The 16,645-nt window shown below is 46.0% G+C and overlaps 1 pseudogene; it reads right to left on the reverse strand.

Annotated features, from left to right (window-relative positions):
- The window catches only part of LOC146191713 (alpha-tocopherol transfer protein-like), a 17,887-nt pseudogene extending 6,884 nt beyond the window's left edge, over positions 1-11,003 (reverse strand).
- Between the last annotated feature and the right edge of the window lie 5,642 nt (positions 11,004-16,645).

Raw genomic sequence — 16,645 nt, forward strand, 5'->3', positions numbered from 1 at the left:
ACCTATATTAAAGAGCGATATTTCCCAGCTTGGAAACTGGAAACTATGCACCGCATAATACTTGCTGGATATTATGTAGTGGTGGGGCCTTTTTTTTTTTTTTTTTTTAGATATGCTTTCATGCTAAGTCTTCTCCAGTTTCTGTAAGCGCGTAAAGCACCCAGAGGACCCAGTACCTAAATAATGGTTACATCTATTCTAAAAAAAAAAAAAAAAAAAGGCGTCATAAGATGTTTAATTTTTCGCGAAGTGAGTTCCGGGCAGATTTCAGTCAATTTCTTCGATGACATTTTTTCCTAGGGGCCGCTTCCTGAGGGGACCTTTCTGGACGTTTTTACCGGGACCATATAGTCCAGGGGCCTTTGTTTCGTGGCTGTATCTTCTGGGGACCTCTTTTCAGGGGCCGTTTTTACCTTCACCCGTGGTTCCGTAGTTAGGGTGGCCCAGTTCGGTCTCGCCACTGTGGCCGCGGTAATGTAGGATAAACGCCCACAACTCTCAATCACAATCAGCCGCTGTGAATACAAATAAAAGCGCTCGGCATAAATAAAAAAATGCAGCTCCGATCCAAATCACTAGCTGTTAACGTGAAGTGGGAGTTTTCATCTGGAAGTAATTAAAATAATTTGACATAAACGTGGCGAAGGTTAGCCACAACATATATATCACAGATCGAGGAGTGCAACACAGATCTTTCGAGCAGCTCACTGCGCATACAGACAATTACCAAAGTGAAAAAACGGGCATGAGGAACAGTTCACATAGTTTAACATCTATGCATGCTCCAACAAAGAAACAGGCCTACGCAATACAATATATATATGACTGCCTCGTCTATGTATGTTACCAGCGCACCCGTGCCCGCACACCAAGATCCCATCACGCGTCGTAAAAAGGCCAAACTCGAGTGATTCGCGACCTTTGATCCGGTAGACCGCTCTGGCGTAAAGGTGAATAAGCTCCAGCTTAGCCGTAACGAAGTGTTTGCCGCATATTCGATGAGCAGGCGTCGGTATTCAGCCTTGGCGCTTCACCGCGGCGGCCCACAACTGTTTACGGCGACTATTGTCGGCAAGAAGCCTTTGCAAGCTTACTAAACTTCCTCTTGTGTGCCTTTCAGCACATGTCATAGTGAAGCGATTAGTCGGCATGGTGCTCTGCATTTTCCGGCAGCAGCAAGCCATCGCACAATCACGGGAGGCAAGGCGACTGAAGCGTTGTTTTGCCTACCAGGCGAAAGTCACTAACGACGACAGCGCCACCGCATTTTCGTGACGTAGCCGGAGTGAAGGAGGTCTATACGAGAACGAACATCCGCAAGGGGTAGTAGCTGGAAAACGGGACTCACTGACGCTGTCACATTCATACTACTAAAGGCAGAGCTTAAGTGTCCCCGCATTCCTGAAATGAGTGGCTGTGTAGGCATGCCCCTGCAATCTGCGCCCAACAGTTCTTCGCACCATATGTATTTTACTTGCAAAATTGGCCCTTGGGGGCTACAAATGTCTTAAATCTCTCTCTCTCTCTCTGGTATTATTAGTTTTAAAATCTCCGTCTTAGACAACAACGGTCTCTGTGACTGGATTGTGGTGTCCTATTGATGCAGGTCAGATTCTATTTGTGCTCAGTGTCCTTTTATAAGCAACGGAATCAGTTAGGTTCTGCACACTTGTTGCCCTTAGTCGCGGAACTGACTTTGCGAAGTTATGATAAACTGCAATGCTTTTCCTTGATTACCTTCCGCTACACTTGATAATAACTGCAGTCCACCTGTGTTTTTTTTTTCTTTAAAACAACTTCATTTCCTAGTTGCATCTTCAAAAGAAAATGACAGGCAGCGAGGTAAACAGTCCACATTTACACGTATGCACGTTATTCGTTTGTAGAGCGTTTCGGAGATCTTGCTTATGTCTGGCTGCGTGTACTCGCCTGCAGCAGGTCGATGGTTTTCGGACCTGCGAGATGGGGAACGCGAGCAGGTGCTGGAGCCCCCAGCCGCGGCAGTCTAGGATGCAGACCAGCCCGTTGACCTGCACTGCCGGGTCCAGGCAGATGTCCTCCAGGCAGAGCATGTTGGCCTTGCGCAACTGGTAGTAGTCATACTCGCACGGCTTCCAGCATCCTGCATTCGAGGAGAAGCAGCGGTGAATCAAGACGGTGCATAAACTATTGCCATATTTTAGGAGACCTGTTGCTTCCGGCACGAGGCACTGATCATAACCTTCCAAATTTGTAGCCACAAAAATACTCTGCTTCTTTTGTAGCGAGAGTTGCATTGGCCAGTCTCGCCATTTCGCCGTGCCTGTCTGAAGAGCGAAGAAGAAAAGAAAAAGAAAAGAAGATGAAGAAAAAGAGAAGAAGGGGAAGAAAAAATAAGATAAATAAAAGGAAGAATAAGAAGAAAAAAAAAGAGAAAAGAGTGAAGAACAAGAAGAAGAAGGAAAAGAAGAAGAGAAAGAAGAAGAAAAGAAAGGAAAAGAAAAGGAAGAAGAAGACAGATAACTCGGTAGTTGGTAGAGGCGAATGACAAAAGCGAGTTGCTATGGCAGGAGGTTCGTTCGAACATTGGGACGGCGGTGTGCCCCGGAGTTCCACATAGAGACGATGTCATACACCCGAATGGCGACGAGAGGCAAGGGGTGTTCATACGTGAAGTGATTCCCTTGTGGTATAAATAACGCTGAAACAATGGATTAAGCTACTATGTGCAAAAGCCATATCTCCACATTCAAACCGAATCTAAGCGTAGACATGCAGATTGCTCTCGCGTAATTCCAGGTTTAACCACAAGCTAAACCACAGCTTCTTTTTCTACTACATCTTGTTATTCCTCACTGCAATCTTGGTTACAAATTTGTCTTCACCCATCCGCCTACCACATCTTAATTCATGTGAAGTCGCGTGGTTGTTCCAGTGCACGTTGAAAAAAAAAAAGACTATTTGATCGACTGAGTGATCGAGAGATTGATTGAACTATTGGTTCTACATTATTTGAAATGCTTCTACAAGACTAATCCTTTCATTCGGGCAAAATGGCGTCGTGTCAGGTGACCTAACATCTTACTTTACGAACCTTGATGAGTGAAAGGTCTTAGCCGCGTCGCATAGCTGATTGAGTACATATTGTCACGCTACTGACGATGATGAAGGATTGTATTGTGATGGTGTGGCAGAAGGAAGAAGCGTTGGTTTCTGGGGGTTACTAGGCTTCATCTTGTCCCGCTGCCTCAGCACTGTAAATAAACACCCCTTTCGTATTACACCGTAACAAGTTGGTGGAGGTGCTGGGTTCGAGCTGCGCGATACGAGCAGACACCGAGCTGCACGGTACCTGTACCCCGTGACGGTGCGTTCAGAGGAAAGCCACGCAATAGCACTCTTGAAACTCCTCCGAGAAAAAAAAATAATCAAAACAGCCGCTCGTCGATTCCGCATTCGATAACTTCTTTTGCGCTTCGCCCAGCTATTCGGAAGCGAGCGCGTGCTGTAACGGAACAGGCTCCGCTAGTTTTCTCCGCCTGGTGGTTCGCGGAAGTGGCGGGCGGTACTGTGGCAGTGCTGAGCGGTGCATTCAGTCGCGCTTCCGCCGAGCATCTGTCTCCCCGCCCCACGACGGCTGTGCATGCGGTAACGGGAAGGGGACGCGTGGCGGAGCTGGCGATAACGGACGCGATTGCTTCGAACGTCCTCCTCCTCTTCCCTGCTCGCACGTAACAGTTACATCCCGGTGGGCGAGTTTTCCTTTCCTCTCTCCCTCTCTAACAACAAACAAACCGTGGCGCCGGTTTGAATACGCCCGATTATCCGGTGACTGCACTTCCCCCTGTCTGCAGGCTTGCTTGCTTTGAGCAACGTTTTCGACTGCGGAAATGAAGTTGTGCTACTGTCGAGCCATAAAGCCGGTCGTGGATACGTATAACGAGCGAAGGGGCGCGCTGTGGATCGTATGACTGGAGTCCTAATATCTGAAGCCGTAGAAAGGTCGTGCGGCTGGGAAAAAATGCGAAGATTGCGTGTGTGGAAAGTGAAAGAAAAAAAAATGCATATTGAAAAGAAACTTTAAAAATCGCCACCACTGTCACGAAGCAGAAATGACAGTAAGAAGCACCAATTAGTAGCTATGAAGTATTAATAGAATTTAATTTAACAAGGTGCGATTTCCAACCTCGTGATATAGTTGTGCCACTGCATGTATCCTGAGCGCCTTTATCGAAATACTCCTTATAACGAATGTATTGGTTGACGGGATCGCTTCACAACTTCGCTCGTACCCCGCCGCGGTGGTGCAGTGGTTAGGGCACTCGAATGCTGTGACCAAGGATGCGGAATCGAAAGTCAAGGCGCCCGTGTGTTGTGCGATGTCAGAACCCCAGGTGATCGAAATTTCCGGAGTCCTCCACTGCGACGCCTCTCATAGCCAAACTTTGGGACGTTAAACTCCATAAACCAAATCAAACTTCGCTTCTAACCACTGCGGCAAGAGTAGACGCGATAAACACCGCCTTTCATTCCAGACATTTTAGGCATTGACTGGAACAGAGTTTGGCGGAACGTAAAAATTAGGACTACGATTAAAGGGCAACTCCAAAGGTTTTTCGACATTCGCATATGCTGGTAAAAATCTTACTGTAGTTTTTATTCTGCGCCCTGGCGTATTCTAGCAAATTTGAATGCCGTCCGGTAATTAATTCGCGCGCAACTCGATTTTAAAACGTTCGCTTTTCGTAGCCTCACTTCTGACGATTTCTGCAGGAAACACTGCGTTTGTGACGTCATAATCATTATAACAGCGTTTCTGCATGCCCACTGTATTCGCGTGATCATGATATTTTGTTCTGTGTTAGTTAGTTAGTTAGTTAGTTAGTTAGTTAGTTAGTTAGTTAGTTAGTTAGTTAGTTAGTTAGTTAGTTAGTTAGTTAGTTAGTTAGTTAGTTAGTTAGTTAGTTAGTTAGTTAGTTAGTTAGTTAGTTAGTTAGTTAGTTAGTTAGTTAGTTAGTTAGTTAGTTAGTTAGTTAGTTAGTTAGTTAGTTAGTTAGTTAGTTAGTTAGTTAGTTAGTTAGTTAGTTAGTTAGTTAGTTAGTTAGTTAGTTAGTTACTGCTTGTGACATCACCGTTTCGTCATCTGGAACGTCGTTCCTGGCCATGAAACCAGTCTCGGTTTCGATTTCCGGTTCTTTCGTTTCAAAGACAGTTCTGCTTAAAAGAGGTAGGCTAAGGCCGGGTGAGAAAGAAGCGATGTCTCTCTCACCACTGCTGTGTAGGAAAGCATATTTTTTGTCTCACTTCGCACAGATATTAGCCATACAGCTCTTCACGGTCGGTTGGCTTTGAAACAGCACAAAAACCAGGTAAGCGTCGTCTCCGTCACGACCACAACCATTTTCGTTCGAGCATGCGCTTCATTTCTTTGTCCTTCCCCAGCGGACGTGGCTCAAATCTACAACGTGATATTTCAATCGCGTTTCTTTTCCCCAAAAATTTATCCCCAAGCGTAATTTATTGAGATGAAACCGCACGTTATTTTCTGCATTATCTGTGCGGGCCACGTACGGTGGCCGCGTTTCGGTGGAAGAGAGACGCTAAAGTCGCCCCTACGCTGTACGATGTCGGTGACTCGGCGCACGCTGAAAATCCCCAGGTTATTCTGGAGCCCTGCTACGACACCCCTTTATGCGTTTCTGCCGCTCCCAACTTCCTCCATTATCTCATGGCGCGGTTGTTCTTTGCGAGGTAATAAGACAGTTACTGCGCCCTTCCATTTCAGAAAAAAAAAAAAAAAAAAAAAAAAACATTGTCTCAGCTCAAAAACGCAAATTTGGATCGGCACCGCCCTTCCTAATAAATGGGAGCTAGAGTGGAAAACGTTACATGGCGAGGAACAAAGCGCGACAGGAGAGGACGGAATGCAGGCAGAGGAGGAGAGGAGCGGCGACCGGGCAGAGCTTCGTGCATGCCAACCGGAAGCGGTCAGTCGATCGGATGCGAGAAACCAGGTCCTCCTCGTTCTTCGTTCTCCTTTTTATTTTCAACGCCGCTCGGTCAGAGTGGCCTCCTTGTCCGCCGGAGAAAAGAGAAGCCGGCCGCCGTTATGGCGCCGACTCGGAGCAGGGCAGCTCTCGTGACACGGCCCCGTTTGAAAGCTAACGGCGCCTCTCCTTTTCACGACGCGCCCTTGTTTCTTTTTTGCTGGCCTTCTCCTTTCCTTTTCACTCTCTTTGATCTCTCGCTCCTACCGTCCTCCGTGCACTGAGCTTCGCGAAAATGGGATGGGGGAAACGCCAGCGGAGAAAGAGATTTCATGCAGTTTCCAAGACCTAAGCGGATCCACTCGCTTCGGGAGCATGGCTCGCGAATTGGATGCGGAAGGAAATCTAGGACACCATTAGAACCACTACGTTCTTTTACAAACAAAGCGACACGCAGGGTGCTCTAGCTTTCCCTCACTCCGTTCGTTCTGCTATCCCAAGTCAATTAAAGAACACCGTATAGTTCAGTTGATGATCGACCATTCCCATCACCAATAGTAAGCTATAGCGAATGCGTAGAATGCTGTTTACGAAGTCATCGCGCATAAAATATTTCGTTTGATGGAAAATGATGCAGACACGTCACATTAATGAGGTTACCTACCCCCAATGTGCATCACTGAAATATTCACGTTTCCGAAAAGACCTAGTTTTTCGTCGATGCAGTGAAAGTTGGCGCTGTCCTGGCAGCAGTCACGAATAGATCTGACAGCCTGATCTTTCTTCACGAATGCGAGAAAGCCCTCACTATCGCAAGCCTTTATACTAAGCTGTAAACGGAAAGGGGGTGTAGCCGCTTCTTCCAACACACCTGAATCATAGAGCAAAGCTGGTATTGACCGTTAAAAAAAAAGCTACTTATGAATTATACCAGGACTATGCACTCATGCCAAAACGGTCCCCCTGACTTTTGTTCCATTTTTCATGGGGATTAGTACATTTTTTTGTTTACTCTTTTATCCCCAAGTTATGTTTCGGTTGCACGTGTCAGCATCAAAATGCATGTGTGACTGAAAAGCTATATGAATAATGCATTTTGTGTGGCATTTGTGTGCTTACTCTCGCCTTGTACGAGGGGGCTGTGGATTCAAGCCGAGCTGCGTTTATAATTTTTTATAGTAAATTTTACCAACAGTCTCCCCCGTCTCTGATGGAAAATAAACTATTTATTTATTATAAGCCTGCACACTTTCTCAGACATGGTTGTTTTACAGGGCTAGTTTGGAAATGGTACCTAGTCTGGTTCAGCGCGTAACATTTTCCCTGGTTCAAAATTTCTCCACATTAGTTATAACGTGCCCCCTTCCCAAATGATCAAGTTTCCGCCAACGACGTAAGCAGCTAGACTGTCTAAAACGAAACATTTTCGCTGTTGTGCTCAAGAGGAGGCAATGTGCAATACCTTCAAAATGCCGTTTACCAGAAATGCCAATGTTCGCTGCAGACCTGTACACTTTCTCTACAGGATATCAATCTAACGGAAGTGGCCCAAGGGAGCGTTGCGGCATCGACGCATCATCTTATCCTAGTGGCAAGGAACCTCGCTTTATTGTGCATCGCTGCAACCCAGCATACTCCGCAACGCATTGATAAATCTCAATAGGTGACGAACTGATTGACTGATGAACTGATTGAATGATTGATTGGCAATTGATTTATTAGCCTATTAAGTGGATGATGAGACCGTTGATTGATTGATTGAATGATTGATTGATTGATTGATTGATTGATTGATTGATTGATTGAGTGAGTGAGTGAGTGAGTGAGTGAGTGAGTGAGTGAGTGAGTGAGTGAGTGAGTGAGTGAGTGAGTGAGTGAGTGAGTGAGTGAGTGAGTGAGTGAGTCAACGTACCTATCCTGAGGACGAAGATGGGCCTCCCGTCGGGGTCCCTGTGCGGCAAGCGCATCTGTCCATTGGCCTGGTACACGTGGCGAAGCTTGGAGGGCCGTAGTCCCTGGAATATCTCGGGCGACTCCCGCCGGTGACGGTAGTAGTTCCGGATGGTGCGGAAGGCCACCTCCACCTTGAACTTCTTGGTGCGCAGGAAGCGCAGCAGGAACTCGTCGTCCATGCGAGAGTGCAGGCTGGGCTCACCTGCGAACCAAAGCGTACCGGCCACGGTCATAACAGAATATATACCGGCCGGTGCTGCGCAGTGAGCAGAAATCTTTCCTACAAAGACGTTACCAAGCACGGTTGCCGCGCCAATTTCATTTATTTTAGGTCTGTCTCGAATGGGTGAGACATTAAAGTTGCAGAAGAAAACTACCGATTAAAGGCAGGCAAGAACGTCTTTTCTCTCATATTGGGGATTGGTCGCTGATTGAACGCGAGTAAGCGTTCCCTGTCACATTGCTTCACGCCTACGTATACGATCTAACAAAACAGTGGCTGTATGAAGAGCTCAGATTGATGCGGCCAAGGCAGGTACGAGTGGGCTATTATTTACTGGCTATTTTAGGTCCCATGTTTTGCGTTACGGATGCTCTGAGCCAGATGGGTACTAGACTTTTCACAAAGAGTATACTTCCACCGTACGCCACAGACATCAGGTACTGCTTTATGCATATACCCGCTATAGCTATGTATTCGATTCATGAGCGCTTCTGTGACCTCACCTTCCGTTTAATCCTTACTTTCCTTCGCCTCTCTTCTAGTGCAGGGTAAACGAAGAAAGAAACATAAGTATTGTGTGCTTGCTTGCCCCTCCTGTTTTACTGAGTTTGCAGTTTAGTTATCTTCGGATATTTGGTGAATGAAGCCTTTAACACTATCACGTTAAAAAATATAGGGAGCTTTAGAACAAGGGGACCCTACTGGTCAGGGGAATAAGGTAACTGCTGATTGGCAACGCGCATGCGTTGAATGCTGAGATGAATGGGCGATAAGGGGCGGCAAACACTTTGAGCATGCGCACTCGCGCCCCGCTATTACCCTATTCCCCTAATCAACTTCCATATATCCTGCCAACTTGGTCATGTCACGTGACCTCGTGATGTCACACAAGCCGCCGGGCATCAGTCCTGGCCATGTCATCTGACAACCTGCGCCAGAGGCATGCGCGCAACTTTTCGCTCACAACACCGACTCCGGATTTCCTGCAGAATGGGACCCTCAACGGGATCGCCTTAAAAGCGACGGCGAAATAAAAATCACAGACGCAGCTGGAAGGCGATCGATTTTGAGGCAAAATGTACTGCCAGTGCAGCTAACGCGGATATCAGGCATAACAGAATATGATCACTGGTGCACGTTTAGCGCGATAGGGTCAAAGGATGCGTTCTCAGTAAGAAAATCTGGCCTGGGCTTCGGCTATAGTGTTGCGACGTCAGCAGTGCTGTTGTGAGCAAAAATCCCGAGTAGTCTCTGGCAGGTCGTAGTTGCAGGTGCCATGACAGGACGCTGATTGGTCTTTGGGTTGTGTGATGTAATGAGACCACATAACACGGCTAAGTTGGTGGGAGCGGCCGATTCGGGTCGCTCCTTTGAGAGGGCGAATTGAACGCGGGACCCCTGGATTCATTGTCATACACCCTTTCCTTTGGACACACAGGCACACACGTACGACGCTAAGACGGGTCTTAATAGCTACGTGTAGTAGTCGTTCACCTAATAGAGAAGCCTACGACTGTATGCTAATGAGTACGTGTGAGAAAACAGACGTAGAAATTAAAGGGTTAGTGATAATTTAAGCGGCTAGTAGAGTCCATGTGCAAGAATGAGGATCCGAAAACGACAAACGCTGAGAGGAGCTATTAAAACTGTCGCTTCATGCGCATATACTGGCTTTCCTAAGTGCCTGCAAAGTTGTTTGGCTAACTTTTCGCAGGCTGCAGCAATACCAGGAAACTGTTGGCTTTCGATTTACAGCAAGAAAGTCATAGATTGCAGACACAAACGAAAAGAACGCCCATTGCAGGCTACGTGAAGGAAACATATGAAGCAACGAACACTTCAAAAAACAACTGCAGTCATAGCTGGAACTTAGGTAGCAACAATATGCATTAAAAGGGCAGAATAAGGGCGCGCTAACGCTAAGGAAGTTTGCCCACGACTTAACATGTTCAATATTATTTCTCCAAACTTGGACACGTCACCCTCCATTCATTCTCACATAGCTGCGTCAGCCACAAGCAATCCCGATTAAAGAATTCCACAGATGCACTTAAGCCTTCTTAGGTGAAGTAATGCAAAAGCACTGCGAGATCTGTAACGCCGCCTGATGGATTCGCCCGACACTATGCTAGTGAACTTCGGCCGCACTCGACCAGATGACGTGTACATGACGTGTTTACCTTGGTTAAATGAAGGAGCGGCGCACATGGAAATTCATGAAGTCGACGATATTCACTACACAGCATGAGAGTGTGTTGCAGGTATGCGCGAGGCATGATTAAAAATTATTTTAGTTCTCTCGTGGCTGTGCCAAGGAAGGTGATCTGTTCGTTCTGGCACTGGCTCAAAACACAGTCGCGGCAATGTTCTTTTTTTTCTCTCTCTATTGACAGCTCGTGGGCGCACGCTTTGTCCACAGTTCTTGTCCACTATTGATGACGCAAGAAATGCTTCCCAATTAAAAGACCGGAGCGCTTTGTACAGACGTTATTCGTTCTTACTTTTTGTGGCTACAATCTGCCCTCCCCTCCTTGTCACTGCACAGATATTTGAAGGCCATAGATAAGCGCATGCGTTAAGTGGGGTTATGGCGTAAGTAGAGACATGATGCATGACTTAAGTTGAGCTTATGACGCCAACACAAGCCTCATTGTAAAAGTTGAAGCAAGCGCATGAAAGATGGCCGCGGGCGCGCTCACCCTGCAATAGGTTGCGCAGCTTGACGAGGCAGAGCTCCCTCTTGCGCGCATCTTCTCCGAGTTCCTCGGCTGCCATCTTCTGGAGCTCCTCGGGCAGCGCGCCGCCGAGGCCGCCATCTTGGTTGGAGGGCGCCAGGATGCGAGTGGCTGCCATGCGGACGCGCTGCCTCGGCTGCTGCGCAAAATTACACGCATGCATCACACTCGGTCTACACTGTGTGCGAGGAGCTGTGGGTTGTCAGCGGCACAGGCGTGAAAGGCCTGCTTCATGATTCAATTTATTTCCCACGAGTACAGAAGGCAAGAAAAACGCTGCAAATAAAAGAATTCAATGCTTCAGCTGCAACTCCTGAAAATCTGAATTGACACCGATTGGACATGGCAGCTTTTGTTCCCTTGTTATATTTATGGTCCTCTTGGTGGGTTGACTACACAGCGAATAAATAAAATCTAGACATTACCGAGTAAAATTTCAGGCTCGGTTTGGTTTATAGGGGTTGAATCGTCCCAAACCGACTTAGGTTATGAGAGACGCCGTAGTGGCGGACTCCGGAATTTTCGACCACCTGGGGTTCTTTAACATGCACTGACATCGCACAGCACACGGGCGCCTTGCTTTTGGCCTCCATCGAAAAGCGGCTGCCGTAGCCGTGGTTCGATCCCGCATCCTAGGGCACAGAAGCCGAGCGCCCTAACCACTGCACCACCACGACGGGCAAATAGAATTTCAAGCAGTTGAAAAGATTAGGAGAGGTTAATAGCAGTGTGCTTGAGACGTACTGGTTTGGTTCATATGGTTTAGGTAAAATGTCAAAGGTCAGCTCGTGGTAAGTCATTGGTCAGTTACAGGCTCAACTATACCAGCCTTAGTTGCCATTACCCGCGCGAGGCCACGATGTTGTGAGCTTAGCCAATCAGAGCGACGGCACACGCAATTTCGATACTTCTTATAGGCTATCCTAGTAGTGTTCTTCTCAGCACACTAAAAACGTAAACAAAAATGACCAGCAAGAAGTGCCTATTACCGCATCAGAACAACACTCAGAGTGAAGAAAGAAACGATCTGGGTCAGAAATTCCGCGAAGACATTGAGAGCGTAGTCATCCAATTGGGGTTGGAAAGCCCAAACCACCTGGAACAAATAAGCGACTGCGATGGCATGTTATTGGAATTGGACTGCCTCAGCAGCAATATGTGAGCCGGGAATTACTCTAAGTAATTCTGTAGGAGGCCATCTAGGACATGCATCATAAGTAACTGTGAGAATCCAAGGTAGACTGAGCTTGTGGCACACCGGTTGGGACCAAAAAGCTCGTAGGCCCACATAACATATATCAAGAGTAGAATGTGACAGTATCAGTATCCACGTTGATATATTTCGGTAATTCTAAGTTCTTCTTTTTCTTTCTTTTTTTCTAGTTTTTTTTTTCCTTCATTCATCTTTTATAACGCCTGTAACCGTTTTGTGCTCACTTTCGTTTCATTCTGCTTCTGTACACGCCTTAAGCCAAGGACTTCTCAAGTCGCAGACACTTTTCCCTCAGCATCCTTCCACTTCTTTGTGGTGAATAAAATATCCATTACTGATTAATTGATTATGCCATATATTTTATTCATGTTAATTTTTTATATTTCAAAATGAATGTTTTATGTTTTTCTTTTCAGTGAAAGTGCTTTTTTAAGAGGCAATTTGTAATACTGATGGGAAGCGTTTTCGACCCTGTGGATGACGTACCGTGCTATGTTGTTGTTGTTGTTGTTGTTGTTGTGGCTCTAGAAAGAAGAAAACGAAAATACGCGGGCCTCCTACTGGCTCTGTAGCTTAGCCACCTCCACTGTCTCGTGCGGACAGAAGAGAGAAAGTAAAGAAGAAAGAAAAAGAAAGGGGAGAGAAAGACGCGCGCCGCAACAGCCGTCTTCCACCACCTAAGCGGTGGCAGGCTAGCCCGCGCCGCAAGCGGCGTTCATCTACTAGTCCCAGCCCCATAGGGCCAGGAACAGCCACCCTTCATCACCTCCTCCTACCAAGTGCTATCTGTTAAACCATCTGCCAACGCGGCTACGATTGGTCGGGGTGTTGATGACGTCACAAGGTCCCATGACCTATCCGAGCGCTGAAGGTCGGTGGGGTGTGCGACGTCTCGAAACCACATGACCTCTCAGGGAATGTCGTGACACACGACCGGATATTTCGTATTTATATCCGCAGCGCAGAGCGATGTGCCAAAAATGTCGACCAGCAGCGGCATCCCAGCGAGTGGCCACTGCAACTGGGAAAATAAATCTGAAGAAATAAAAATATATCGGCAACGAGCCATAAGTGAGTTACATGAAGCCTTAACCGTAATCGTAAGCTGCTGAAGCTGGGTATCTAAAGTAAGAACTAGCCTAGTAGAAAAAAAATTAGTTGTGGTTTAACTCTGATTACCCCTAGTTGAATTGCGATAGCAACGGCGGAAGCTTTTTTTTTTTTTTTTTTGCCTGCTACATTATTTTTCTATCACGCCCTATCCGTATAAGGTACATTAGTGGGGACACTTAAGCTCATCCTATAAGAGTATGACGCGAGAGCGCAAGCTACCAGCCCACATATAAAGAGAAGGGCTCAATGCCGCTGAACCGAATGTGAAGCGAAAGCATTAGCTGTGGGTGACCGAGCGTTCTTCATCTTCTTCGTCGTCGTCTTCTCCTTCTTCTCGGCTTTTAAAGGTCAAACGTTGCCCTTTCCGGGACGATGCGACGGGCCGAAACCTGGCGCAGTATTGCTATCGAAATAAAGAAATCTCATTGGTCACCAAAGGTGGCCATTTTACCTCAATACTTTCACCTCATCACAACCTGAAACAAAACTTCATGACCTCACTTAACCTCAGCCCCACCATACGAAGTTGATGTCTCCTGGGGCGAACTAACCACAAATTGTTGTTCAGCGAACTAGCCACAGTACTGGCCACTTTACTCAACCTCACCTAAACCTCATTTCGTGACGTTGAGGTCGGGTGTTCGACCTCAAGAGAGAGAGAACAAAAGTCCAAACTCAGTAAAAAAGTAATACTCTAAAAATATATACAAATTATAATTAAAATCCAGCTGTCAAAAGCTGTCATACAGCTGAATTGCTGATGGCATCATTATAACTATTTATTTCCAGGACATTTTCAGGACGTTTCGGATAACTTGGACCAAGGGTTTAAAAAAAGAGGGACGCAGTTGTTGGATGAAGCTAAATGCACATTGTTTGCCGTTATGTTGCGCTTCTCAAAGTACTTTCGTAGTCCAGTGAATAAGGTAACTAACTAAGGATAATGACGCACTTCTTTAAAAATTCCCTCTCCGATGCAGTGAGCTCCATAATCTAGCGGTATAGAGTTAAGAAACAACCGATCGGGTTTTTTCTGTCAGAGTATCATCCGCGTAGCGCTTTTTCGTGCGCCTAAAGAAAGCCCGCAAAATACGAAAACAAAATAGCATGTGACTGCCCAAGCTTCACTGATTCAAAGTGTTTTTCGCTGCGTTACAATACGGCAAAGCAAGAGAACAACACGCTATTTTTTTTTTTTTTCATATTTCGCAGATTTTTTTTTTTAAATGCCGGAACAACGTTTGGAATAACTTCGTAGAAAACTTTCATTTGGATTTTCTTCACTCCTTCTACTAGTTGGCGAAGCACATTTTACTCTAATGTTAATAACAACATTCATAATTTATCCTAGCCAATTATCTACTCAACCGAAAGCCCCACTTTTCACATGTAAGAAAAAAATGTTAGCCAAGATAAAATTTAACTAACGTTGTAGGGATATAACCGACCCTCCACATGGCAGTTCGCTATCCTAACTCCTACACTGCGAGTTAACTATATGACTAACAGAACAATCCCTAATGAACAAATGCAAAGAGTGGAAGTGAGAAGAGCCTAGAATTCTAAAGCGCACCTCACTGAGAGACGTCCTAACTCAATCTTAAAGCATGAGGTTGAGGCCCAGTTTTCTGACCTGCCTCAAAACATTTTCCCCTTTGGCCAGCCCCTCCCCACCCTCTAATCCTCAACTCAGTGCTTGACGTTAAAGTTATTTTGAGATTGGTGTCGACCTCATCAGGTCGCCCCACTTCTGTTGTTCACAAAACAAGGCACATCAAAGGATAGCCGCTAAAGCTTGCCTATCAAGAGGACAGAGCTTGTTGGCTGCACACTCGGAATAAAATTACAGGACTGCGCTTAAGACTGGTCAAGAGCGGAAATAACAAAAACCACTTTAAAGCGGTTTTCACTACCTGAATCGTCATTGTCATCCATACTATCATCAACAATATCGCTACTGGATTTGTTTGGTTTGGTTTGGTTGGTTTATTGGGTTTAACGTCCCAAAGCGGCTCAGGCTATGAAAGACGCCGCAATTGAGGGTTCTGGTAGTTAAGACCACCTGGGGTTCTTTAACGTGCACTGACATCGCACAGCACACGGGCACCTCTCATAGCCCCGGGTGGTCGAAATTTCCGAAGACCTCCACTACGGCGTCTTTAATAGCCTTAGTCGCTTTGGGACGTTAAACCCCACAAACCAAACCAACCAACCAAAAAAAGTTTTCTATTTCAATGCACCCACATCCGTTTTACAAATTATAAATTTTGAACAAAAAGATACCCAATTCTCCGCTACCAGGTGCATATCCGCTAAAAGCAATTATGCCTGCTTGCGTGAATGGGGCTCTTGTCACGTTGGAAAATAAAGCACCCGTCTGAAAACCGGTCATTCAGAATGAACGGAATTGAAAATTATTTCCGGTATGTTCGCTTAAGCCGATGCCGTCAACGCTCCATCTATCCGGATGAGCGGCCCACCACCTTGGTGTGTCACAGTGCACCCCACACATTAACACACCGGCGGCCGCTAGCGGCGAAGCGTTGCATGTATTCTTGTCCAAACCCGAATTATAAGGAAAAGAATGAACTTTTTGTTTGTTAAACAGGAGCCCAATTTTTTTCGAAAATCCGTAGATTAGAATTTCAATGAAAAGTAAACACCTCAGCAACCATATTCTGAATTTACCAGAAAAATAATAATAGTAGAATAAAATGAAAAAAATGGGGGGAGACTTCGCCTTAGAATTAGACGAGAACTTTTAACGGCGCCTTTTCCCTGCAGCTATTTTTTTTCATTATTTGTTGTTGAAATCACTTCAATTTAAAAGAAAATGTTATTGCTGCAATATCAATACACTTCCCTAACACAGGCTGCTAAGTCGTACGCACCACAACGCGTTAACTGGGTGCCCCCCACCCCCAGCACACAATACCTTGCGTGCCCTCCCTCCCTATTACACTAGTTTTTCCTCCCCGGAAGCTTTCCCATGCAATAAACAAGACCCTTCGTATCATATGGCTTGCGTGGACGTCTGGCACGCGAAGGACAAATTTATTTTTTTGAAATACTTCTGATTTCCGACATTCCCCAATTAGAGGAGCTTTCTCGCCAATTTTGGCTTCATTTGAACCCTTCCCTAATTCGTTATATAGCTTTATTTTAAATGTGAGTGTTTTAAATTCCCGCACAAGGTCACCTGGTTGGGACGACATCACCCTGTCGACCTATCAGAATTTTTCCGCACGAATATCTCCGACACGCGCTGCTGACTACTACGCCGACGGCGTAATAATCAGCATTGCCGCAACCGTAAACAAGCGACCATTTTGTTGCAAACGAATTGGCAAAATAAAACACGTAGAAATTCAAAATATTACTTTTCTATCCTTTAAGACAGGCTGCGGTAGGACCTATATATACCAGGTACAGTTCGGCCGTC

The sequence above is a fragment of the Amblyomma maculatum genome, chromosome 4 (genome assembly GCF_055883805.1).
Source record: "Amblyomma maculatum isolate TAMU_Amacu chromosome 4, ASM5588380v1, whole genome shotgun sequence".
In the NCBI taxonomy this organism is placed as follows: Eukaryota; Metazoa; Arthropoda; class Arachnida; order Ixodida; family Ixodidae; genus Amblyomma; species Amblyomma maculatum.